Source organism: Mustela nigripes, chromosome 7 (genome assembly GCF_022355385.1).
Source record: "Mustela nigripes isolate SB6536 chromosome 7, MUSNIG.SB6536, whole genome shotgun sequence".
NCBI classification, from domain to species: Eukaryota; Metazoa; Chordata; class Mammalia; order Carnivora; family Mustelidae; genus Mustela; species Mustela nigripes.
This window is the reverse complement of record NC_081563.1, coordinates 37,812,542-37,836,309: the sequence shown is the minus strand read 5'-3', so window position 1 is coordinate 37,836,309 and position 23,768 is coordinate 37,812,542. Positions and strand designations below refer to the sequence as shown.

General features: G+C 51.6%; 1 protein-coding gene across 7 annotated transcripts in view; it reads right to left on the bottom strand.

The window, feature by feature from the left end:
• The window catches only part of PSD4 (pleckstrin and Sec7 domain containing 4), a 36,159-nt gene extending 20,320 nt beyond the window's left edge, over positions 1-15,839 (bottom strand). For 3 of the 7 annotated variants that reach the window (XM_059405626.1, XM_059405628.1, XM_059405623.1), the window contains exon 1: positions 3,494-3,786. The gene's annotated coding sequence lies outside the window, so the exon portion shown is untranslated. Of the gene's footprint in view, positions 1-3,493; positions 3,787-14,750; positions 14,857-15,542; positions 15,648-15,752 lie in introns of those variants that run through there. The other 4 variants (XM_059405624.1, XM_059405625.1, XM_059405627.1 and 1 more) reach the window with 4 other exon arrangements.
• Positions 15,840-23,768: the final 7,929 nt, after the last annotated feature.

Sequence of the window (23,768 nt, the reverse complement as noted above, 5' to 3'; positions counted from 1 at the left end):
AATGGATGGATGGATGGATAGATGATGAATGGATGGATGAATGGATGAATGGATGGATGGATGGATAGATGATGAATGGATGGATGAATGGATGAATGGATGGATGGATGGATAGATGATGAATGGATGGGTGGATGGATGGATGGATGGATGGACAGATGGATAAAAGGGAAGGATGGAGGGATGGGTGGATGGATGATGGATGGATGAGTGGGTGGGAAGGATGGATCCTCAGAAAGCCCCTCCTCAACGATCTTACTAGAGGACTAGGAAGACTGAGGCTTAGAGGAGATTAAGCATCATTTTGACCTCACGATTTCCTCCCAAGGGCAGTCTGCCCATGAATCAATCACATCGTCCTCCCAGGAAGCCCAGTGCCCTTGAGGCAGAGCTTTCCCAGAGGTGAGGTCCTGCCAGGCCAGGAGCCAAAATGTTCCTATGGGTCCTGGCTCCCACACAGCAGCTGGATAGAGAGGAGGAGACGCGAGGAAGACCCACCCATTCAACCACCTTGTTGGGGCTCTCTGCCTGTGCGAGGCCACTGTCCTGAGGATTTAAGAAGTGTCTCTCCTGCCCTGCCCCCTTTCTTCTGCTCATTCTTTCTCTTTCTCTTCCCCGTCTCCTTTCTCTTTCTCATCTCCTTTTTAAATTGTTCTTCCCTAAATGAAGCGATAGGATGAACTGAGGGGTAAGGTCACTTCCTATGGCCATCACAGCAGCCCCACCACTCAGTTGAGTGGGGGCAGGCTGATACGGCCAGGGTCAAGGGTGGGGAAGGGCTTCTATTTCCCAGAGGGAGGGTGGCACCTTTTAGGCAGAGGTGGGCCAGGAACTGGAGACCAGAAGCTCAGGTCTCCAGCGCCTAGAATTTTCTTGGTTTACTTTCTTTTCTCAGCCCCGGTGTTCAGTGAAATCTCTGTTGAAATGGCTTGTCTCAGGTATCCTAACCAGAATGAAGGACGAAGAAGGCCTGCCACATGCCTCATAAGGTAGGTTTTGTTCACCTCCAAAATAAAGTGGCCCTCCGATGGTTTATGGAATGGAAGGATAAGTTCCAGGAGAAGTGGAATGATTCTGGAATCCAACAAAATGCTCTGAGCTCTTCAGACAGTGAGAGGAAGGAATGGGAAGGAGCTGAGGCTGGCGGAGAGGGAGGAGGTGGCGGGGGGGACACCCCCTCTCTACCTTAGTGAAGAAAACTGCTGGGGCCAAGCAGCGCCTGGCTGATGGGAGTACAGGACGCAGAATCTGACTGCTGGGGGATCAAGGGGGCGTAAATCCCTCCATCCCTACCTGACCTTGCCCTGTCTTCAGTGCAACACTGTCTTGATCTTGGGGGTGAGGAGACCCGTTGGCTCCTGGATTGTAATTTGGAGAGTGTATTTGCTTTTCACCACCCCTGCACCCGGCTTTCTTCTTGGGCACAAGCCTGTACCCTCTAGTACAAGGAGACCACAGGAGGCTGGAGGAGAGCCTGCCCTGAGGAAGGAGATGGTGCCTTGAATGTCTGCAGCCCCGCTCTGCCTGGAGGCTCACGGACGAGACTCCCTCAAGTCCTGCCTACAACTGACAAGCTCTGTGACTCTGGTCAAAAACTTCACCTGGTTCTTTATCTATAAAATAAGGAAATAAGATGGAGTCAAGCTATTCTATACATCTGCGGTAAAGCAGAATGGGTCTGGGAGCTGCTGCTGCTGGCCCGGCCCCCTGGTAGGTGCTCAGAAACAGCATGTCCTGCTCAAGTTCAACTTTGCTCCTTTGCTGGTCATTCAAGAAGCCAAAACAAACAAGCACACAGACAACCCTCCCAGTGGGCTCCCTGGGCACTCAGCCTCCTCCTGGAGCCTCCGTTTACACTTCCAGACTCAGCAGACATTCCTTCCTTTTGCCATGGCAACTTTTCCTTCCAATGGAAAAAGCAAAGGCTCCTCGCCCGCCCCGGGGATTTAGGAGGCAGCCTGTGCCCACACAGCCCTCGGGAGAAGCCCCGTGAGGGATGTCACCCTGGAAGGCAGAGGAATAGAGAAGGTTCTTATCTGGAGTTACAAGACAGATGCTCCTGCCTGAACCTGGGCCAGGGCGCCGTGAGAGACAGCACTAGGGGCAGCCCCACATCCTGCCCACACGGAAGAAGCCTTCATGCAAGTGTGCACCGGCAGGGGGGGGGGGGGGGGGGGGGGGGGGGGGGGGTCAGTGGTGCTGAGGACCCTGCGGGGGTGGGTGTCAGCTGGGGCTCAGGCAGAGAGAGAGAACAGAGAGGGTGCAGAGAGGATGGGATATAGAGAAGATGAGGGCAGAGAGGGTGGGGGGAAGAGAGAATGGAAGACAGAAAAGATGGAGGGCGCAGAGGATGGGACAGAGATGCTGGGGTATAGAGAGAAGGGGGCAGAGCACCGATGTGTCTCCAGAGCAGCTGCCCCCTGGGAAGGACGAGGACCCCGAGGAGGGCTCAAGGCCAGGCTGGACCACTCTCATCCCTTCTTGGGTCCCCCCTCTCCTTCCCCAAAGAGCCCACAGCCCAGGTTCTAAGCCCTGTGCTGGGTGGTTCCTCATCTGTAGAAAGCAGCAGTTCTGGGATGTTCTGAAGCTCCAGAAGGCTGGGGAGACAGGACCCTCTGAGGCACGTTGCTTTCAACCTGGCTAAGGTTCAACAGGCCTGAGGGGTATGACTATCTGCTGACAGGTCACTCTCCCCTGCCTTTTCAGCAGAGGAGTGACACCAACCATACGATCTTAGGCCCTAGGAGGACCTTCCCTCTGGGAGACTCCTGTCTACCATAAGGATGACAGCTACAAGCAGAAGGCCTCAATGTCCCACACAGGGAGGCATCTGCGAGTAAAATGATGGCCGTCGCACCTAAGGTCAATGGGTCGAAACATCGGCTGCCCTGGCAAGCCAGCTACTGGCATCCCTAGCACCAACCCAGCCCCTCGGAGTGCGGCAGAAGGCAAGATAGAACCAGGAGCCCCCTCATGGTGGATTCTGTGTCTGATCTCCCACAGTGACTGCACCCAGAGCTGCCCACCCCCACCCAAAGCCCAGGCCTGCCTGGCTTCCTTCTCTTCAGTCTCTCCAAGGCTCACTGGAGGCCTCTGGCCACAAAACCCCTCACCGGGCACCGCCCCACAGTCATCACCAGGGACCCAGGGAGGCCCACAAGAGCTTCAGGAAGGAGCCCCCCCCTCCCCGTAAAGGCAGATTACCCCCTCTCAGCGTCTCTGGAGAGGCCAGGGTAAGTGGGGGCCAGATTGGGAGGGGTAGGTTGAGGAAGGAGGGGGACAGCAAGAAGGAACACGAAGGTGACAGCTCCAGTCCCGCCAGGCCCACAGAAGGTGCGGACACAGTGAGCCCACAGAGTCCTCCTTCCTGTCCACCTGCCCCAGCAGCTACCACAAGGGCCCACACGGGACTCTCCGCATCCCCTGCTCCCCCCGGCTCCCTCCCGGCCGCCACCCCCAGCAGCTGCCCCCTGGGAAGGACCACCTTGCTCACCTCCAAAGGCCCCTGGAGAGGGCAAGCGGGTCTTCCCGATACAAGGGCCGTTCACCAGTGAATGGAGAATGTGGCTGCCGGTGCTTCCGACTTCCGCTCCCCTCACCACCACACACTCAGCCCTCCCACCCAGCGGCCTCCCCAGGGCTCCCGAGCTGCTTGCCACCTCACACTTCCTGCCCACAAGACGAGCGCCTCCATTCCTAGGCCCACTGCCTCTGTTCCCCTTCCCCAGGCCGCCCGCTGCCTGGAGGCCCCTACCCTGCACCAGGCCCAGAGAGAAGCGCCGACGCCCTTCTCCCCAATCAAGGGCCCAGGGAGAGAAAGGGGAAGGTGCTGTGCCTTCTGCTGTGGACAGGCCCCACCCCCTTCCTCCCTGTGGTTGTCCCCAGGTTCTCATCTCTGCCCCAGCTGGCAGTCCCTGCCTCCAGGCACCTGCGGGACAGAGGAGGGCCCTGGGCCTGGCAGCTTTTCTTTTTTTTTTTTGCATAAATGATATTGGGAACTCTGCATGGCTTCCTCTCCCATAGGTAACAGCGGAGCTGAATGCCATTGTCTTGTTTTACAAAGCGTCCTCTGGTAGCACCTCAGCCACCCCTCTCAGCTACTTTATGAAGCAAGCACTGCTATGTCCATTACAGACAGGAGGCAGGCTCAGAGAGGTTATGCTACTGCCTACGGTCACACAGCTGAAGTCAGAACTCAGAGTGTCTGACCAAGAGAACCAACTGTCATCCATTCCCCATTGCTGAATTCCCAATGGGTGTCTGCAGGACACAGGTCCCAGGTGTCCACAAGTGAGAGACAGAGGCTGATGGGGAGCCATGCTTATGCACCCGTCTCTTCTACCTCTGTACAACCACCACCAACATCCCTGCTGAGGCTCTAAAGCCCCTGTCTCCCACCCCTCAAGCTCCAGGCCGCATAATTCTGAGTGCCCCAGAGACCCTCCCACTTGGGAGTCCCAGAAGCAGAGCGCCTCTGACCCAGGCCACCCCAGCCTATAGTTCACAGGCCCTAGCTCCAGCTCTACCCCTCCTCCAGCTGCGTCCCTCCCCCACAAAGCCATGCCTACCAGCCCCTTTCCCACCATACTCAGAGCACCCAGGAGCCTGGAATTCTCTGCTTGGGGAGCAGTGGGGGGGGGGGGCACGTGTCATCTGCCTGCCACGAGGCTTTGCTTCACTTCTCTGCGCACCACCCTCTCTGAGACGGGGAGGGGGGCGGACAGCACTTGCACCTGTAGGCAGGTGGCCCTCTGCATGCACTGTGGTATAGGGTAGAGAAGGGAGAGGGGAGGCGGGGAACGGCAGGGGTTAGAGGCTGGAAGTGGGCCCAGCTGCATGCAGTAGCCACATTTGCAGGAGGCCGAGAAGCTCAATTCAAACCTGGACCTTCAGGTCACTATTAAGATGGGAGGTAGGAGGATAGGACACTTTACAAAACACTTTGTCAGCTGCGGTTGTAATTTTTACATATTCGAACACATCCGATGGGGCCCTCCAATGTTCATTCTCTGGGCCAACCCCGTTGGGCGGGCAGGCTTATCTCGTGAGTGCCTCAGACTTAGTGCAATGTTAACCCAGTTCTTCACCACCCCAGGCAGCCCCTCCTTCTGTATTTGGGATTTTATAGAACTGTGCCCAGGTGTGTATACCAGAAACCCAAAGTCACCTCACCCTAAATGCAAACCCTCCCCCAAGGCCTCCGACTTCCCAGGGCCCCCACGCTGGCCAACACCCACTCCTCCTGCAGTCCCTATGTGAGAAGCTGCTGACCCCTCAGGAATAAAACACAGGACATCTGTCCCCAGGGAGTGTCCAGTCTAGTGACAGGGGCAGAAAATAGACAAACGGCCTAAGTCTTCGATATCTGATTGTAAACTGTGACAGATGCTGAGGTAGGACAGAGCGGGGAGCAGAGAGGGCCAGCAACAGGGACAGAGGCAGGAGACCAGCCTTGCTCGTGGGGGCCTGTGTACCCTGGTGAAGGGCGGCCAACATGTCTAATTCCTTGCCTGAGACTGGAAAGTTCTCCATGAGTTAAGGGGACAGAAAGCAAGCCAGTGTGGCTGGTCAGCCAGCTCAGGGAATAGTGTGAGAAGATGAGGCAGGAGAGGCAGGAATGGATGCCAGGGGGTCCCCAGTGGGCAGCCAGCATGCAGCCTAAGCAGGGAAGGGACAGGTCAGAGAGCACGGCTTTGTTGGTTTGTAAGATCATCTGTTGCTGTGTAGACAAGAGCCAGCCAAGGGCTCACCGAGAGCAGAGAGACCAGCGGAGGCTTTGTATTCCTGGGGAGGCAGGCTTGGAGCAGGGCAGAAAGGGCAGAGCAGGGGAGCCAGAGGACTTGGGATACACACTGGGCTGAGTGGGCAGGCCAGCTGCCATCGGGGGCTGGGGGCAAGCTCTGGATTCCTGGCTACAGCAACCCGATGGGACAAATGGCACTCGCGGAAATAGCAGGATGGGGGAGATGAGGCTTAGGGGAGAAAATCCCGAGTTTGCTTTTCAAAGTATCAGGTTTGAGATACCTCAAACAGGCATCTGAAACCAGGCCTGCAGGGGATGGGAGGGCCGGGCTGCCGAGGTGAACGCGTGTGAGCAGCACGAAGGAGCTAAACCGGCGGCCGACGGAGACTACGAGGGACAAGACTGCAGAGGGAAGTGAGGAGGGGCTGCTGAGGAGAAGAGAGAAACATGGAGAGGGTGTCATCACCGAAGACAAGAGGAGGCGATAACTAAAAGGAGGAAGTGGTCAGCTATGTCAAATGCTACTAGGAAGGCTAGGAAGATAAGGTGCAAAGTGGTCATTGAATGTGGCCGCACGGAGGTCATGGACGGGTAGGGTTGGGGGAGCAGGAGGCACAAGGGGCGCCAAAGCCAGTGGCCATGAGGTGGGGACTGAAGAGGAGGTGAGGACCTGGGGTCACCTCCCAGACCCCGACTGCGGGCTGCCCTCTGCAGTCCAGCCTGGACGCAACTGCAGGGATGCTGGCACCAGCAGGTCCCGTGACTGCCTGTTCCGTGTGTTTGTGAGCCCATATGCTCCCTACCATGTGACCTTCTCAAGGGCAAGGCCAGGCCGCTTAGCTGTGGAGCACCAAGGCTGTGCAGCAGAGGCCTGGCTCCTAAGTGCCCACAGCCACTTGATGAATGAATGAGGGACAGCAACTCGTTGTCTCCTCCTTGATCGCTTGGGGACAATGCCACGGGAGAGGGAATGTGCCCCCTCTTTCCTCCCAGGCTGTGGGCCTGGGCATATAGGGCACGGTATGGGGGTGTGGGGCAGTGTGGGGCTTTCCTGCTTACAGCAATCTCCAAAAACAGATGCCCTGACCTGAGCAGCCACCAGCTCCCTTCCATCTCCCAAAGCTCTCATCTCCTTCCCAAGGTCGCCAGGACTAAAACTCTGGAGGCAGGGCTCCCAGGACACAGGCAAGAAGGGCACCAGCTCAGTGGCTGTGGGGCTTGGAGGAGGGCAGGATTCTGATGGCTTGAGCTTGATCTACCTCCCCTCCCCATGCTCGGCCCACCATCCCCTCCCCAGGGCCTGGAGGACACCCAGCCTCCTGACCAGGCCACAGCTCTGGGCCACGCGACCTTGCCAGGCAGCCCCTTCCTGCCTCCCTCGAGGGAAGTGACTTCCTGTTTGCCCGCAGAGGAAGCGGCTCAGCACAGGTAGGGAGGTGGCAGCCGACAAGCTGAACACAGAAGAGGGAATGGGGCCCACCTCCCAAAAGAGGGGCTCTGGGGATTCCAGCACCCAGTCTGCCCTCCTGAGAGGTGCAGGTATGAGAGGAGGGGGGCGGCGGGGAAGGGAGCAGCCCCTGACTTACACCTGCCTATCCCCGAGGGCCCCCGTGCGCTGACACTCACCAGGCCCTTTAGAAGCAACATCTCTAGGGCCCATGAGGCCGGGAGGGAACGGGGTGCTATTATCCCCACTCTGTAGAACGGGTGAGGAGACGGAGGGTCTGAGCGGTTAGTCTGGCTGCATTTGCACCCCGGACTGCCAAACTGAAGTGAGTCTACTTTCTGCTCTACCCTGTTGCCACCTGCATACCACTGATGGGAAGGAGGAGGCCTTCTCTCCAAGCAAGCAGCACTACTGACAGCACAGCCTGAACCATCTCTCCCAATTCGAAGCTTCTAGAAACTCCTGGGCGGATGCGGCTCACTACCAGCATCCCAAGGGTACCAGCTACTGGACAGTGTGAGAGCTGAAGCCAGAAGCACCTCAGTGGGCTCTTGTGTGCCCAAAGGACAAACTTCTGTCCTTTAGGGAGGCCTGAGGGGGAAGGTGGCCACATGTTCCTGCCTCCAAAAAAGGCCCTATTCCCTCCTAGCTCTCCAGCCTCCACAAACCTAAGGCCTCAGGCAGGACAGACAGGAGGACACCTGCCTCCCTAATCATTCCTCTGCAGGGTTAGATAGTTACAGTTGCACTGGCCCACATGACTCTGAGCCCTCTGGGTATCTGAGCCCAGAGTTAGGGCCTGGGAGGGGATAGGGGTTGGGGGGCTTGTGAGAGTTTCCCTGCCGGATGCCTATAGTCCTGGAATGGGAGGAAGAAATCTCTCAAAGGCAGGGCCAGAAGGAAAGGGAGCCCAGTCAGGCAGTAACACCACCATCAACCACCTAACACCTCTGCGGGCCCCAGTGCAGCCCCTGGTTTCCTGGAGGGGGGCCAGGAAGTGACGATGACGACAGTGAATGAGAAGCTTCTACCTCTTGGACTTGGTTGTCCAATTCCATGGCAGGCACAGCAACTTTGGGAAAATTGGTCCTACCCCGCAGGTCCAGATGCCCAGGCCACAGCTTCCCTGACCCCAGACTCTGTCTGCCAAGACTCCCCTTCTCCACTCCCTCCCAGCTCCGGGTGTCATAGACTGGCACCCTCCCCAAGGCCTCTCTTCCTGGGTCAGCCCTCCTTAGGGAAGCCATGGGTGGGATTCCAGGCATTCACCTTGGTCTCCAAACCCCCTTGGCCCCCAACAGATGCTCACCAGCATCTGCTGAAGTGGAAGGCATGCAGTTCTTCTAGCAGCAAAAATGCTACAACCTCAGCACCCACAACTGGGAACCAGATAATAGATTATGGTAGAGCCCGTAGCCATATGGTGAGCCCCAGGCACCTTTAACTATCTCCGTTCTAGACAGTATTTAATGCAGGGGAAAGATGCTCACAACATATTATTAAGAAAACCAATTATATATTCAGTATGCTCTCAATTTTTAAAACCTCGTTTGTGTATTTAGGCAGCAAAATACCAAAGCATCGGTTATTAGTGGCTGTGTGTGGCAAAAGGATATGTGATTCAAAGTTCTTTATGCTCTTTTTGATATGCATCTAATTAAAAAAAATAAGTATGCATTATGTTTATCATCCGCAAAATAATAAAAGTATTAGGAAATTAAATATGTTGAATTAAATAATAATTGACTATTTCTGCTCACTTTAAAGACTGGGATGTTCTTTGCCAACCCTGTCCCTCCTCTCCGGTGGAGGCAGGGAGCTAGCAAGCCACCGGGAGAGCCTGCAATGGTGTTCACCATTTTCGACCCCTCTCTGTCACCCGTCCTCAAGGGGAGGCCAGGGTGACCTCCCTGCTGGTGCTGTGGGGACATGTCTGGAATCCCAGTGTGGCCATGAAGATTATTTTAAGGTAAAGACTTCTGAGGGGGCACCTGGGTGGCTCAGTGGGTTAAGCCTCTGCTTTTAGCTCAGGTCATGATCCCAGGGTCCTGGGATGGAGCCCCACATCGGGCTCTCTGCTCAGCAGGGAGCCTGCTTCCCCTTCTCTCTTTGCCTGCCTCTCTGCCTACTTGTCTCTCTCCCTGTCAAATAAATAAATAAAATCTTAAAAAAAAAAAAAAAGACTTCTGAGATTTGACAGGTGCAAAAAGAAGTCTTCTGAGAGTTTCCCGCATGAATAACACAGCAACTTCTGGAAAATAAGGGAGCCGAAAATTCCTTCTTCAGGGCAGAGCCACTCCCAGAAGACAAAATAAAAACTATCCCAAATCCCTTCTCTAGGAAAGATGAGGGACACTCAAAGGCCACCCATAGCATAGAGACAAATGTTATCACAAACTTTCTCATTTCTCGTATGTTATAAAAAACCCATTTGTCTTTCCTAAAGAAACCTATTGGTTCTTCCCATACAAGCCCTTTTCTCTCTGCCCCCAATTCCCCTATGAAGTTAGGTATATACCCTTTTAACCATTTCACAAGCCAGCTACTACTCTGGTTGGCTCTCAGGTGCATGCCAATGAAACCTCTTTCTACGGTTACTCTTTCATCAGTTTAATTTGCCTGTCTCAGGAACTGAATCTAAGAGGGTAGACAAAGAGTCTTTTTCCCCTCTCCTACCTGGCCAAGATGACCTCCTTCAGGACTCCATGAATCTAAGGCTATGTCTGCCTAAGTAGGTACATGGTACACATAATGAACATTTTCAATAGTTAAGTATTTATTTGAATATGCATTTAAAAAAATATAACTGATACAACAAACCTGTGCTCCCACAGATGTTATTCTTAGGACCACGTGGAAAGGACACAATGGCTTCTTTATTTTCAAACTGTGTGTCGTCAAGGAAAACTATGAAATAAAACTGTATAGGTGGAAAACTCTTCTGTCAAAAATCATGACAAGAAAAATAAATGAGTAGACACCACATACAGTCGACTCAAATCTTCGAGCATTTACTTTAAAGAAAGAACTTGGAGTTACATATAATACGATAATGCTAATTGGCCTTGACCAGCCGTTAACTCTGGAACAGAAATTCAGGCTTACAATGAGCAGGAATGCAAGGCTCCCGTGTTACATAAAACAGAACAGGTACACTCTGAGCTAGGGAAGGAGGAAGACAAAACTTAGAGCAAGGCACTTCCTGGGGTCTCCTGAAAGGCCCCGGACTTCCCTGCGGGTGCCCAGGCTTACCCCACCCATGGCAGCAAAGCCCTGGGCTTCTCATGCCCTCTCTGTGCCAGCAGGAGTTGATCTGTCCTCTCTCCGCAGTCACCTGCAGGGACAAGGGGCGGCCTGGGGTGGCAGCTTCTGGGGGGAACAGCGCTGGGGCCTCCCAGCTCATTCCCAGGAAGAGAGCCCGCACACCTGCACCACCTGAGCAACTCTTGCTCCTGTCTATGCCTCCTCCTCCGAGGCAGCACCGGGAGACACCAAGAAGGCAGAGCCCCCAAACCTCACGCCTGTCCTGGCTCCCATGCTGACACGAGGCCTCCCTGAGGTCATGGAGCCAGCAAAGGCAGAGTTCCAGAGTGTACCCAGCCTCCCTGGCCCGCTCAGCCTGTCTATCCACTTCTCCTCCCTTGCCCGCCTCAGGCTCTGCCCTGCCCAGGCGTTCTTGCCTTATACTCTCTCCCAGGGTGACCTCCCTCACCCCACAGGTTCCTGTCCCACGTGCTCACTGACACCCAGGGTCCTAACTGCCGGCAGGAATCCTCTAGCTGGATGAGCAGGACTTAAATTTAGCAGCACGCCCTGCTGGATGTCCACGTGCCTGTGAACACACCTTCCCATCCCTGTTTCCCGGGCCCGGCCCTCCTGGGTCCTGTCCACCGTGTCACAACTGCCCCCTCTCCCAGGTTAACAACCCCAATGCTAGCCCAGACCCTTCCTGACCCCAGGGCCCCATCCTGTGGGGGCTCCCTCCCCGGCAAGTGACGCTCCTCTCCCCTCCCTCAGAGCCCTCCCCTGCCACTAGGAGAGTAGCAGGGACCTCCTGCCTCCAGGTTCATGCAAGCAGAAGGCCCCAGTTCTCCAGAGGATCCCTCCTGCCCCCTGAAAATACTTCCCGCTGACCCCCACCCCCTGCTTCACCCATGCTGCCATTAGGGAAGGCCCAACACGGACATGGGAGCCCCCTAGCCTCTCCCAGGACCACGCGTCCACACCCTGGAGCACAACCCTGAAGTCTAAGAGTGTCTCGGGGCCTCAGTGTTCCTGGTACTTTGGCGCTCTGGGTCATCTCTGTTCCTTTCCCCACTCTCCAACGCATCTTTCAAATCCTCCTCATCCTCCAAGGCTGTCCCCATAAAGCTGTTTCTCCAAACAGAGTGTTTCTACAAACAGTCTTTGTAGACCAAGCCACTAAGAATCAACTGTTGCAGGAATTCCACAATCCCAGCTAGGGAACGTGGGGCAGATTCAGGAGCGACAAACCACGGGCTGCACACGGCAGTCAGATCCCTCTTTTTAAAAAACAGCATCGGGTTTAAAAAGTAAGAAGAGCAGGAGTTGCATAAACAACACAGTTTATGTAAGTCTACCATACACGCATACAGAAATCAACCCCATCGCTTTCTCTAGAATACGTCCCGATTCCAGGATAAACCCACCAGAAATATACCAGAAGGAAGGCTGTTCACAGGCAGGGTAGGGGGAGATGGGGAGGGGGCGGTGGACGGGGCTAGATTTGAGGGGTGGAGAAGAAATCCTAATTAAGACCTCGGATAATTCAATCACAACAAACCACAAGACGAAAATCCAATGTAAACTCCAGGCCAAGGACATGACGAGTCCACAAAAGGAGAAAGACAAAGAGCTAAAACCATATATGAGGCTCCTAACAGTGTTTACTGTAAATTCATACAAAAACTACAACGTGGTGCCCGCTGTTTTCGTCTGTCACATTGGCAAGAGCAGAAGGTTGAGAACCCACTGAGCTCGGGGAGTGGCGGGGAAGCTCAGAAGCTCTAAGTCACACTGAGGCTCTAGAAGGCCTGCCGGCAGCGGCCACCGACCCCTAAAATCCTCGAGGCGTTGAAGTCAGTCATTCTGGGTTCAGGAATTTCTCCTGCTGAAACGGTCACAGAAGTGAGCGGGTACGCGGGCCCACGAATGCTTAACGGGTCACTGTCCATCACAGCAAGCACACACACACGCAACAAGGCGGAGAACCACCTCGAAGCCCATAGAGGCCTGGCTAGATAAACACCCCACTCAGGGAACCATCACACATTTATTTGGAAAAGTATATCTGTATGTCCTGAATCAGAATAAATATCTTAGGTAAAACAATAATCATAATCATAATAAGCACAGAACTGAGTACCATCACTATTCGTATAGAAAAAGAAAGTTATACACACTTATATGCTCCTTTACTAGCAGAACCTATCTCTTTGGAAATATTCTCTAGAAATCGGCCCTAAAGAGGGGAATTGAGAGCACAGGACCGGCGGTGGGGGGCGGGTTGATTTTTCACCGTGCACCTTAAGAGCTGTTTCAATTAACATTTATAAAAAGATTTTTAACACATACAAGTAGTACCTTTAAAAATACTTTCTTTGAAGAATTTTTAACCCACGTAGATAATTATCTTCAAAAGAACAAAAGAAGTGAAATGTGCTCCTAACCCCTACTGTCTTGTCTAACCACCCCCTGCTGTTAGGTGCTAGGAACCCTTTTCCACTGGATTCCTCTCCTTTGCGGACAAACATCCCTTCAGCCAAAACCTGCCCTGCCCTGTCTGAGCCCTTGACTGTACCACTCAATTGTAATTCCCAATTTTTCACCTACTAGCTGTGCGAAAGTGGGCAACTTTCCTACTCCCTGGGTCTTATTTTTCTCATCTGTGAAATGGGACAGTACCACACCTCACAGACTTACTGTGAGGATTTGTGGGGGGGGGGGGGTTGTGTTGTTTTGTTTTGTTTTAAGATTTTATTTATTTATTTGACAGAGATCACAAGTAGGAAGAGAGACAGGCAGAGAGAGAGAGAGAGAGAGAGAGAGAGGAGCACAGAGCCTGACGCAGGACTCAATCCCAGGAGTCCAGGATCATGACCTGAGCCGAAGGCAGAGGCTTTAACCCCCTGAGCCACCCAGGCGCCCCAAGGATTTGTGTTTGCACATAAGATGTTCAAAGGACAGCCTGACATATAGCACGTGTTCAATATATGTCAATTATTATATACTCTTCTGTTTTCCTTTTCAGTCTACTGAGATCACCCAATTAAAGAATGAAAAATGAAGGGCGCCTTGGTGGATCAGTTGTTAAGTGTCTGCCTTTGGCTCAGGTCATGATCCTGGGATCCTGGGAGCTGGAATCAAGCCTGGCATCTCAGGAAGGAAAGCAGGAGGCCTGCTTCTCCCTCTCCCACTCCCCCTGCTTGTGTTCTCTCTCTCACTATGTCTATCTCTGTCAAATAAATAAATAAAATATTTAAAAAAAAATGAATGAAAGATGATAAGAATCTTCCTAGAAGGCTAGTTTTTCTGCCCCATATCCAAACCCTGGGTTTGTCAGGGAGCCTATGAATCTTCCTGCCACAGCAGTGAGAAGAATCATCTACTCTCCCGGGATGCCTCTGGTCCTCAGGCTGAGGCCCCATCCAAGGAGAGCCTCTGAAATGCCTGCTCACCTCCCAGAGTCACACCGGTCTCTTTCCTGTTCCTCCGGCATGTCCAGCATGCCCAGCATGCTCAAGCCTTATTTGTGCCTCAGGGCCTTTGCATTTGCCATTCTCACTGCCTGGCATGTCCTTCCCTCAGAGCGTTGCATGCCTATATCTTATCTACATTCAGGTCTCCACTAAAATTTCATCTCCTCAGCACAACCTGTCCTGACCACTCTATTAAACATAACAGCCTTCTAACCTCTTAAGCTACTTTCTGTCCCTCCATAGCATTTATCATTATGACCTTAAAGTCACTGGCATTGTTGTTTATTGTCCATTTCTCCCCACCAGAAAATAAGCTCCATGAGGGGAAAGACTGTATTGTTCACTGATCACATCCTTAACACCTACAATAGTGCCTGGAACATCCTGGCCCTCGGTAAGCATTTGTTGAATGAACAACCGAGCAAGTGAACCCAAGAGCCTGTCTTCTGGGGAAGCTTAGGTTCCACCTTGATGGAAGGCCCCCAACAGGTGTACCCCAAGGACTCCAGAGAGGAGCTACTCACCGCCCACCCACTGCTCACTGACCCCCCTCGGGGGCAGCTCAGTAGTCTCCCCTCATGGAAACAGGAGACATCCTATTCTCAGCCCCCAGAGTTTTGGGGCCTGAAAATCATACTACCCTCCCCCCTCATTCAGAAAGCTCGTTCCTTGTCTAAGGGCCAGTTTCTCCTGTCTCGCCACCCTGCCCTTCACCAGCCAGTTTCTTTGGTTTTTACAGCATTTCTCACGCTCTGAAATAACGCGATTCACCTGCTTACTCGCTTATTTTCTCTCTGATACAATTCATACGTAAACAAGCAGTTGTATTTCCCATGCCTACCTGCCTGATTAGTCGTTAGCACTCAGTACTAACACCTGAGTTGAATGAATGAATGAATGAATGAATGGCTCTTCTTCATAGGCCCCACGAAGAGAAAATACAGTGTCTGAAAGAAAAGAATGAATCACTCAGCAGCTCTGCTCTCTAACCTTGACCTTGGTGTATTTCTTATGCAGAGGGGCTCACAGATATCCAATTAGTTGCTAATTACATTCAATCAGCACTGGGCTGGGGAAAGGACTGGGCTAATGAGGTTCAAGGGCAGGTGGAGCCCCAAGCTGCCCAGGGCCCTCACTTTGATGCTGGCCTCCTGACCTCGCATGCAGGCCACTGACACAGGGGGTCTGGGTGACGGCACTGACCAGAGCAGCAAAATCCATCTTGCAGCATGGGAAAAAACAGCAAAGAAGGCACATCCCTGGCTCCCCCGGCCTACGGAAGGGATAAGCTAGATTCTATTCTAGGACCAGAATGGGACCCTAGAGGGGATGTGAGTTTGTGAGCTGAGCAGACACTGTTCACTTCTCAGGAATCTCTGGTGTCTTCTGCCCAGACACACCCAGGGGGGCCAAGCAGAGGGGCCAACATCCAAGTGGGCAGGGAGGATGCCAGGGGCCCCTGCGGGACATAGAGACAGACAGGGGCGGCGAACCCCTCGCTGTCACTCAGTTCTAATACTGGAGCCCAGAACCAGCCTGGCCAGCTGGAGAAACCTGCGGAGCCACGGCAGCCCAGGCCCTGGCTGACTCTCCCAGTGCGGCACCAGTCGCCGCCGTGTGCCGTCCCTCTCACCAGATTAGGTTGCAAACCGAGGGCCCGAGCTCGCTCTCCACCCTCCTGCGGCCTCTTCCCGCTCTCCCTGTCGGCAGGCGCCCTCGACCTCAACGCAAGGCCCCGCAGCCCCGCGCAGGTGCTCCCCGGCTCCGCACGCCCCGCGCCCGCACACAGTCACTGTCGAGGGCGGCGGGGGCGCCCCGGCCCGGCCTTCCCGCGTGCCCTTACCCACTTCCCGCCGGGCTCCTGCTCCGGCCTCCCGCCGGCCCGGATGCCCCATGGCCCGGCGCCCGGGCGCTGGCCGGGAGCGCAGGGCTGCGGGCGGCGGCTGCGCGGGGGCCGGGCGCGTCCTGCTGGGGCGCCGGCGGGAGGGACTGGGTTTCCGGGAGGGAGGAAGGGCTGGCTGCGGCGCGGCCGGGGAGGGGCGGGCTGGGGGCGAAGCCGTCCGACTGGTCTGACGGCGGCGGCGCGGGCTGGGCCGTCCGCCTGCGTTCTCCGGGGCCGAGCCGTCCACCGCCGGCCGGGCCCTCTGCCTCGTCTCTCGGCCCAGAAGCCGGAAACTGAGGCCAGACCTAGATGTGTGTGCACGCCTGGAGCGGGGCGCTGCTGCGGGTCCCTGCAAACCCGTTGCTTGTATTTCGTGGGCGCGAAAACAACTGCATTCTTGGAGTCCAGGATTTCAGCTGTCTGTGACTGTCGACTTGCGGGGCTAGCTAGATGCTTGGCTGCTTTGGGATTGATGGCATGATAGCAAATAGTTGCGTTTTGAAACGAGCATAGTTGAGCAATCATATCCGCAGACATTGGTTGACATGGGCAAGAAGCTTTTATTTTTCAGGAACCCACCTGATGGCACTATCTGGTCTCTATTTCTGTAGCTATGTAAGGCTCCGTGTGTGAAAATCCAAGTTAAGTGATTCCTATTTCCAACATAGCCAGTGATCTGTAGCTCTCCTAGAGACTGCAACCTGGAGAAACCCATCTCTTTATCTGATGCTGCCTAAAATGAAGCTGACTAGGCTCTTTACAAGGAAGAGGGAGGACAGCTAATGGTTATTCTGTTAACCAGGTGCCAGCCAATAGTTCCCTATGTGTCTTAATGCATGTAATCCTCACAACTACCCAATGAGGTAGGAAGCTTTTCATGTAATGAAGAAACAGAGACACAGAGAGGTAAGTAGCCTGACCAAGGTCACACAGGCAGAAGGACCTAGAGTTCATGATCTACATTACCATGCAGGGCTAATGCTTTGTCGTTTTTAGAAGAGGCTGTGATGCTACATCTGCAATCCTATAATTTATTAATTTATCGATTCACTCTACAAACATTCCTTGTGAACCAGCAGCACATACTTTAGGCATTGACGAGGTGCTTTGGGATAAAGGACGAAGACTGACCGTACAGAATGTTGAACAACGCCTGAATTTCATTGGGTCCACTCATCGACATGGTATCTTCTCCATCTCAGTGGAATTAAGCTACAAATCAACAACAGTGTTTTATCTGGAAAATGACACATCAAGTAAGATACCTCTACTAGACAACCCATGGGTCAAAAAAGACATCGCAAGGAAACAGGAAGCACTTCAAACCAAAATGGCATAAAGACAGAGAAGCAGATCAGTGTAGAATCAGACTGCTCAAACACAGATCCACACCCATCTGAGCAATGGGCACCTTTTCACAAAAGTGTCAAGGTGCTCCAGTGGAGAAAGAAAAGTCTTTCCACAGATTGTTCTGGAACACCTAGAAATCCACATGGTAAAGTGTGAACCTTGGGACTTGTATCTAGAGTAAAGAAAGAAAGCTTTCAATTCAATAATTAAAAGACAAATAGCCCAACTAAAAGATAGGCAAAGGATCTGAATAAACATTTCTCCAAAAAAAGATACACAAATGGCTAACAAGCACAAAAAAAGATGTTCAACATCATTAGCCATCAGAGAAATGCAAATCAAAACCACCGTGAGATACGCCTTCACACACTGGGCTGACTACAACAAAAAAGACAGTTAATCCTTCTGTTGAGAAAGTGGAACCCTCATGTACTGTTGGGGGGATTATAAAATTATAAGATCTTGCAGCTTTTGGGAAACAGTTTGACAGCCCCTCAAAGTTTAAACATGGAAGTACCATATGACCTAGCAATTCCACTTTCTGGTATATACCCAAGAGAAAGGAAAATATATCCCCACACAAAAATTTTTCCGGGAATATTTATAGCAGCGTTATTCATAGTAGCGGAGAGTAGGGCAACCCAAATGTCAATCAACTGATGAATGAATGAAGAAAATTTAGCTTATGCATACAGTGGAATATTATTTGTCCTATCTGATCCATGATACAATATGGTTTTAATTTCTTTTTTTTTTTCTTTTACAGATTTCATGTATTTGATTTCTTTTCTTTTTTCTTTTACAGATTTCACATATTTAAGAGAGAGAGAGAACACAAGTTGGGCAAGGAGAGGGAGAAGCAGGCTCCCCACGGAGCAGGCAGCCCAATGCAGTCCTCTATCCTAGGACCCCAGGATCATGACCTGAGCTGAAGGCAGCCGCTTAACAGCTGAGCCACCCAGGTGCCCTGGATTTAATTTCAAAAGCATTTTGCTGAGTGAAAGAACAGTCACAGTCCCAAAAGACCACATATCGCATGATTCCATTTGTATAAAATGTTCAAACTAGGCAAATCTACAGGGACAGAAAGTAGATTCGCCATTGCCAGGACAAGGGAAAAGGGGAAATGAGCAGTGACTGCTAAAAATACGGAGCATGTGTTTGGGGTGATAAAAGGATGAAATTGATTTTGGTAATTGTTGCACAACAGGACACAGATGCTTGTATTCGAGTCCTCCAGACAACTAGGACCGACAGGATCTAGAGAGAGATTTCTACAAAACAGGAGATTTATTATAGGAATTAGCCCCCAATCTTCTGTCTACAGGCTGGAAAACCAAGATCACTAGTGGTGTAAGCCCCAGTATGAGCCCCAAAGCCCAGGGGAGCTAATGTGCCAGAGCAAGAGAAGAAGAGGAAGAAATTCATCCTTCCTCTGCCATATGTGCTTTTCAATGGATTGGATCATGTCCACCAGCATGAGTGAGGGCCACCTTCTCAGTCTACTAACTTAATGCATCTTCCAGAAATGCCCTCCTAGACACACCCCAAAATAACGTTTTACCAGCTACCTGGGTGTCTCTCAGCTCCGCCAACCCATAAAATTCATCATGACAGTACCACAAACCATTGAATCGTACACTTTAACTGGTTGAACCGTGTGGCCTGTAAAAGATGATATGCAACAAAGCAATTACAAAAGAAAAAAATCTGTGTCTCACCTCACATCACACATAAAAATTAATTCAAAATGGATCATAGACCTAACTATAAAAACTGAAGCTATAAAATATCCAGAAGAAAATAAGGAGACAATTTTGCAACTCTGTAAGAGACCAAGATTCTGTACAACAATAATTGGATTTAAATTTTTGTTTAATTCTGTTCATCAAAATACCCTGTTAGAGAAATGAACAAGCAAGTTCCAGATGGGGAGAAAATATCGACAACACATATATCTGACAGAAGAATTATATCCAGGTTACAGTCTGTATATCAGTAGTAAAAATCAGACCCCTCAATTAAAATAAAGGCCAACAGACTTGAACAGCCACTTTATACTGAAAGATAAATTACCAGTAAGCGCACAAAATGATGCTCGATATCATTCATGCAAAATAAAACCACAACGAGATACCACATCACCCCTCCAAGAATGGCTAAAAATTGAATACTCCTAATCCCAAATATTAAAACAACCAGTTAAAAAATGCGCAACCTGGGTGCCTGGGTGGCTCAGTGGATTGAGCCGCTGCCTTCGGCTCAGGTCATGATCTCGGTGTCCTGGGATCGGGCCCCGAGTCGGGCTCTCTGCTCAGCGGGGAGCCTGCTTCCCCTTCTCTCTCTGCTTGACTCTCTGTCTACTTGTGATCTCCCTCTCTGTCAAATGGGTAAATAAAATCTTTAAAAAAAAATGCGCAACCTTTTTGGAAAGCAATTTGTCAATTTCTGATAAAATGAAACACACACCTGCCAGGAAACTCAGACACACCGCTCCTAGCAACTTATCCAAGAGAATGAAAAATAAGTGTCCGTGAGAAGACTTATACAAAGGAATATTCACACTGGCTTCATTTATCAAATACGAAAACTGGAAATGACCTCAAAGCCCAGAAATAAACAGTTGTGATTTATTAATCATTTGGAATAGTTAGTGCTCAGCAAACGAAAAGATACATTATACTGATTGCCTACAGCACAAGGATGACTCTCGAAGCATTGTGTTGAATGAGAAATTGTCATTTCAAAGCAGCAAGCAGTTTTGTTTGGGGGAAAAATGAACACTTGGAAAGGCATTTGGGGCAGGCAGGTCTCTCGTTCTGGGTGCAGAAAGGGGCCATTTGATTATGCATTTGCCAAGCAGAAACCATCCTTCAAAATAGGAGGCCTTCAAGAATGGTTCTGTGGGCAAAGTGAGCTGGAGAGGAAGGACCCTGTACACTGCCTCCTTATGTTTTCTTCCCAAGTCAGGATCAGACTTCCCTGTGCCTGCAAAATGTTGCTGCTGCTGCTTCTGGGGAACGGACCACAGGTCAAGTTTTTCTTTGGGACCTGAAAAGCCTCACTGAGTGGTTTTGGGGGAGACAAGTGCCACCTAGTGGTACCAGCGCTGGAGAAATCCATGTTCTCTCCCTTGCTCTGAACCCGCTTGGACGCTTTTTGAGAACTGGACGCTCTGGGATTATCTGGAGAGGTTGCCCTTGGCACAGACGCTGTTGCATAAGGAGAGGAGGGAAGTAAGTGGTCGAAGGTTTGGGGCTGAGGTTCTGATAGACACCAGTGCGGACCCCTTCCTGGGTCAGCCCAGCAGTCCTGTCGGGGGCAGCCAGGGTCTTGGGGGGGAAGCGGGAGCGGGACCGGACTCCCGGATCATGCGATTTGCCTTGTTTCCTCAGCCTGGAGACATCTGGAGACACTTGGGTTATCACATTATAAAGCCGGGTTTTATAGAGAGCTTTGATAGAGTACTTTCACATACGTTATTTAACCATCAAAACAACTCTGCCAAGTATTGCGATCTTGGTTTTTCAAATGAATGCAACGAGCTTCAGGAAGCTTCAGTAGGCTGCTCCGAATTCTCCAGCTGTGATAGGGTGGAGCTGGACCTTCCTGAGCCTTCGGACTTCAGGGCTGGGCTTCCTGTTGCTAGGCGACCCTCTCTGCGGGGAAGGTGGCACACCTGCCTCCCACTCCCCCGCCCACTTGCGGCCGGCCCCGCCCCTCCGCTGACTGCACGCCCGGCCTCCTGACAGAGGGCGGAGGGCGTCTGGAGTGGGTAGAGAAGCCCAGGCGGTCCCCAGGCCCTTTGCTCTGGTCTGAAAGCAATGGGACCTCTGCCCAAGAATGTGATGTTACAGACAACCATAAATTGAAAGCTCTGCCCCTTCTAGAACTCATAGGCCCTGTGCTTAGTGGAGCTCTTTGGTCTATTTGGAAACGCAAAGGTAAGCCCTGGACCCACTTGCGGTGGAGGGAGGTCAGGAGATGAAAGCTCCTTTGCAGAAACGCGAGCATTGGGGGCCGGCAGCTGGAGAGTGGTGGAGAAGGGTCTTTACAGAAAGAGGGCCTAGAACATTGTGTTTGGCCAGGCCTTGGGATCCTGCCCTGTGGGGTGAAGAGGCCCGTGAATGTCTAGGACTGTGGTGTCTCCCACTCAGTTCCCGTTGTGGCTCCTGCTGTCTCTGCTGTTACCGTCCATTCACTATCCAAACCCTTCTCTTTCTCCTTAGATGATTCCATCACACCCCTGAGACTTTTGTGGCTCTCAGAACAAGGTCATAGAGGTGCCATTAGTACCCTTAGGCCCCCATATCTACCGCAGGAGAAGGAGTAGTTGTTTTATGCCACACGAGAAAGGAGAGAAAAACTGGAATACAAGTTCTAGCCAGGTAAAACTACTCCGCATTACCAGTATATATTGGAGCGGGTTTCTACTCCTGGCTGGACTTGCTGGGGAGCATTCTGGCTGTTTTCTCCAGCGCGAGGAACTGACATAGAGCAGGTGCTTGTTGAAGAAGACCGTTGAATTACTAATCAGGCACCTATGTGGGGAGATGTTCCTGCCTTAATGAAGCTTAAAATGTGGTAGGGCAATAGATTTAAGTGAGCAAACAAGCAAATATATAACATGTCAGAAGATAATCATGGCCAAAAAGAACAATAAAGCCAGGTGTTCAGGGACAGCAAGTAAGGGTGATGCAGGTGGCTTTGGGGGGTGGGGGCAGGGGGTCGAATGCTGTCTTAGATGGGGGGCCACAAAAGACCCAATAAGGTGCCCTTCATGCAGAAGCCTCAGGGAAGAAGAGGAAAGCAGCCCAGGGGATCTCTGGGGTAGAGCACTGGAAGAAGAGGAAGGAGTAAATGGGAAGTGCATAGGAAATGAATATGCTTGGGAATTTGTTTGTGATGAGTTTTCATCAGTTTCACGGAAGTAGCCGAGTGCTCTGGAGGTTGCCAAATGCAATACACTTTTGTCCCCACCTTCAGGCATTCAGGGGACGGTTAAAACATGCACTTTTGGAAGGGCCCCATCAGTACTCTGCAATCAGGGCTCCGAGTCCCAGGGGGAGATGTCAAAAGAGCAGGGTACGGAGGGCTGGCACAGATGGTCCTTGGTGGCTTCCCAGAAAACATGGCCCAGGAGCCTGGATATGAAGGTTGACTAGGAATTCGGTGGTGCTGAGGAAGACAGTGTGCACCCCAAAATTGGACCTGGGGTGCTGACACGGTAAGTTTCAGAGCTTCCAAGTCCTGTTTATGCCTCGGGACAGAGACTGTGACACTGACCATCACCAGCCAGGCCCGGCGGGTTCTAACCCCTGCCTACCTCTCCCTGTCCCTGTGCTTCGGCCACAGGCCTTCCATGAAAGGAAAGAAAACTTCCATGACTAATCAGGAAGACCGCCAAGGAGAAAGAAGTTTCCCGATGGTTCCATCAAGGCCCAAGGAAGAGTGTGCTTTGACTCTAAGAATTGGCCGTTCCCATCCCTTGGCAGGGAGACCGTCTGAACAGAGGTGGATAACAAGGTGTGGCAGCTTGAGGCCACTGGTCACTAGGATCTGGGAACTCCTCTCTGACTCCGAGTCAGCTGTGTATCGGCTCTCCCTGGAGAGAGGATAGAGGCCAGATCCACTCCTCATTATAGTAAGTGTCTAGGCCTTTTTGTTTATCTGTCTTTTGTGAGCTCCATTAACCCTTTTCCAGCACATAAAAAAAGGGCACGTGTCCCTGGCAGGCATGCCACTGGGGCTCCTGCCCTGAGTTCTGGTGAGGCAGGGGCACATTATTCCTGGGGAAGGGGGCGTGGAGGTAGTTCTACACGTCAATCAGCCTGCTACCAGGCCCTCAGCTGGAAACAGAACCGCAGGAGTTGGATTTTCAAGCAGATACTAGAAGACCTTTGGAGCTTCTTGAGTCTCACCTTTTGTACGTTGGACATCCATGACAGACACCTTCTGCTGCATATTTCATGCACTTCAAGAGGCAAATAGCTCAAACTAGGACCGCAGCTTGACTGAGAGACTGAGTGAAAATATAATTCCCTTGGCGTGAAATCCAGCTATTTCTCAGAGAGTTTTTATTAAAAAACCTAACTTTCACCAGCCTGAGAGCATGAACTGAACTAGTTACGGGCCTTCTCAAGGTTCTTTCCAGAACGAAGATGGAAGGTAGGCGTACAGGAGTCTCTTCAGTAAAATGCTGACCTCTGGTGGACATTTCTTGAACTGTTTTTTGGTTTGGTTTCGTTTGCTTTTTGGTTTGGGGTTGTTGTTGTTGTTTTTAAAACCCAATTGACTTGACGCAGCACAAGTCCCAGAGGCAAAACATTCTTTTGAAAGCTGAACATCCCTCTCTTTAGGCTTCATCAGGTCTGAGGATATGAACCCCAAAACACATACTTCACTATCTCTCCAAACTTTTCTGAGAGTTGGGTTTAATATCAAACATGCTAAGATTTTCTGCTCTGATTAGGGAATTCATAATTTTATGAAGAGAAAACACAAAATTATTTGGTTTCCCTGAGATCTGCAGAAATTTTATGCCAATTTAACATCTACTATTAGCATAATTTATGCCCCAAAAAATGAAGTTCAAAGTGTGTCTTAACCAGACTGAGAAAGTAGAAA